The sequence below is a fragment of the Perca flavescens genome, chromosome 14 (genome assembly GCF_004354835.1).
Source record: "Perca flavescens isolate YP-PL-M2 chromosome 14, PFLA_1.0, whole genome shotgun sequence".
Lineage (NCBI taxonomy): Eukaryota > Metazoa > Chordata > Actinopteri > Perciformes > Percidae > Perca > Perca flavescens.
The window spans coordinates 32,965,942-32,969,087 of record NC_041344.1 but is presented as its reverse complement, the minus strand read 5'-3'; the positions used below and the strand labels follow the sequence as shown (position 1 = coordinate 32,969,087).

General features: G+C 41.1%; 1 long non-coding RNA gene across 1 annotated transcript; it reads right to left on the bottom strand.

Annotated features, from left to right (window-relative positions):
• Positions 1-1,218: 1,218 nt before the first annotated feature.
• On the bottom strand, positions 1,219-2,461 carry LOC114568822 (uncharacterized). Its single transcript, XR_003694329.1, has 7 exons — positions 2,348-2,461; positions 2,177-2,252; positions 2,002-2,089; positions 1,798-1,898; positions 1,638-1,710; positions 1,385-1,534; positions 1,219-1,300 (listed from the first exon to the last, which is right to left on the bottom strand). It is a non-coding gene; the product is annotated as an uncharacterized LOC114568822 (long non-coding RNA).
• Positions 2,462-3,146: the final 685 nt, after the last annotated feature.

Genomic DNA, 3,146 nt, shown 5'->3' with positions numbered 1-3,146 from the left:
CTGAGGATTTTCTGAGGGTGATGGAGGGGGCCTATAAGCGCTTGTGGACGGTTGGGTACCGGTCTGTTCATCTGTACAGGATCGTTTTGACGGCTGAACACTCGGAAAACATGCAGGACTGTTATTACTCTGATCTATGACTGTGGGGTCTGTATTTGATGATTGAGTTGCGTCTGTATTGGACTGTGTATTGTTGGAATATACGCGTGAAGGACCATTATGTGACAACTGTTCAGGAGCAGGACTATCTGATGCGTGTGTTTTCTCACTGTTGCTTTCACTAGCTCTAGCTCTAGGCATAGATCGGGCCCAGGCTTCGAATATTTTTGCATGTATCGCGCACAATCGTGCAAAATCCTGAGGATTGCTTACTGCTCTTGTGTAATCGTCCTCGCACGGCCATTCTAGTTCCTCATCACTACTAGCATCACACCCCCCTAAGGGTTCAGATTTTTTTTGTTTTTTGGGTGGGGGTGACATTTTTTTAAATTTATTTTTTATATATTTTGCACAAACTATAGCCTGTTTTAACACTTTTTTACTGCGGGGGCATATTCATTGGCTTTTTAAGGCATGCTATCATAGGTACAAGCAGTGTATTGAGAGAGCTGACATGAGTGGCAAGAGTTGTGCCAAATCCTGTGAACAAATCAACCAAATGCGTGTTAGCTCTGACCTGACTGGCTATCTGCACTGTCAATTGTGTGTTAGCTGTTTGCAAGACATCTAATTCATTCATAAGAGCATCGTTTTGTTTTCGTAATTTGGCTAATTCTGATTGTATTTGTTTATAAGGGACATCGGACGCAGGTTGTTGAGGGGTAGTGTTGACACAATACTCAAAAAACTCTTCACTCTTAAGTAATGTTACCTGCTCAGGACCTCCTAGTGCCCCACCGTGTTCAAACGGATTGTTAGTAATATAATTAGGTACTGCTTGCTTATCAAGGAATGGAACGTTAACCTCTAATACATTTACAGGAGTGGTTACTGGGGTATTATCCCTGTTACACTTTTTATCTGACACAGTTATGACAGAGGTGTGTGGTATACAGCTGACATAATCGGTGCCTTCCTCGGTGCTATAGATACAGTTAAAGAGGTATTCACCTACATTATATTCAGGGACCTCCTGCAAAGCTGCCTGACTCGGTTGGTGGGGTGTAATCGGTGTCTCTGTTAGTACAGTGTCTTCAGACCCTTCTCCTGTAGCTTCCCGATTTGTTTGGTGTGATGTAGGGACTGTCACTGTTAGTCTGGTGTCTTCAGATACTTCGCCTACTTCTATGGCATGGATTTTCTAGAGGTATAACAACATATTTTTGGTTAAATAAAGACACACACAAGCACGCACACACACACACACACAACACACAACACACACCTCATCAGATCTCTTTTGTAAAGGGGTATCCTTTTGTTCCCTCTCAATGGAGACACTTGGTGGCTGGTAGGGCTTTGGTGTACTATGTGTGAAATCACACTTAGACGACGACCAATGCAAGGACTCTAAGTCTTCGCTGGCCGTTAGTTGCTAAAACAAAGGAAAAGCCTTTTTAACAATATATACATTTTATTTAAAAAGCTTTTATGACACAATGTAAATATATTCTGCTAGATACAAAGGCGTTTCTCACCTCTGCAGTGGTGTTAGGATCGGCAGATAGAGTGTCTGGGTAAGGCGAGTCTGGAACAAAGGAAGGGCGTCTTCTTTTGGGCGGGAAACCGTCAGTTTAGAAAAAGATCTTTTTTTTTTAAATACAACACGCTATTTTACTGTTTTCCTTTTCAACTCACCTCAATAAATTGCTTCTTAGGCTTACGATGGCGAACGTTTTTAGGCGTAGCATCTTTCACAGAGAGGGGCATAGAAGCACATGGCCTTTCAACAGGGTTGTCTAGACACAGAATATATATATATATTAGATGACTACAAACACAGTGATAAATTAAATAGTAATAAATATTACATCCTGAAAGAGATAAATAAACCATAAATACCTGTTTGCAGCCTTCTTATTCCTTATTAGAGTGGGCTTTTGTTTTATGTTCTGGCGTGTTGGGGTCTGTAGGATTGGGCTACACGGAGCTTTTTTAAAAACAAAAACAAAATGAATGAAAACACAGTACTAAATCAATTAATGCTGTAGTGTATAATATATTTATAGGTTTTTACCTTGTGGTTTAATAGTTTCATCAACTAACACAGCCACGTTATTCCAGCTCTTTGCATGATCACCTAATGACGCAAACTACATTATAACACACAAAAAAAACGTTTTTAAGTCACAAATGTCTGAATGAATTAAATACCTTACAATAAGCTTTTTTTTTTTTATTTACTCACCAAACGCAGCCATTGCTGTAGAAACGAATCCTCTTTCTTCAGAGGTCTTTGTTGAGGAAGTCTGAGAAAACGAGGGAAAGTTTTAGCTAGCCACGTAGCTACAAAATGCAGGTAAAAAAGTGAGCAGACCCGTCTTGAAACAAGGGGTTTTAAACACCACAAACCAAACCCCTTTATGACGATTTAACACTCACAACAACTTTTTAACACTAGCGTCATATGGTACAACCCACCAGCATTACGAACACACGATCAAAGTTTTAGCTAATTCATGAATGACTGAATGAATTAAATATCTTTGAACATTCTTAAACACAAGATTTACTTACCACTTGTAGGTAGTGCTGAAAAAACAAAACAGCGTTGCTTGCACCAAGAAGAATTAAAAAGTGAAACTCCAGAGGGCTTTTTGATGTGGAAAAATGTGGTCGCAAGCTAGCTACCAGACGAGCTAAAAAAGCATCTAAAAAAAAAGAGCTAAATAGCAGTAAACAGAAGGCTAAACAGGGCACTGCTGAGAAACGATCCCTAGTTGTTTTCACCAAAACATAAGACAAACTCCAGATGGCCTTTTGTTGTGGAAGAACGCAACGTGGTAAAAAGGGAGCTACACGCCTACGCCCTATGAACAAGTGTCCTCCGTCGTGTATAGCTGCGTCTGTGAGAGTCAGCCTCCGCTCAAGTGCACCAGACCCCTGTTGCGGTGAAGCGGCCGACCGCACTACCTACGTCATCACGTTCGCGAGATGCGCTCCCATATTCGGCCACTAGACGGCACTCTCGGAGTGCTGACGTTCGA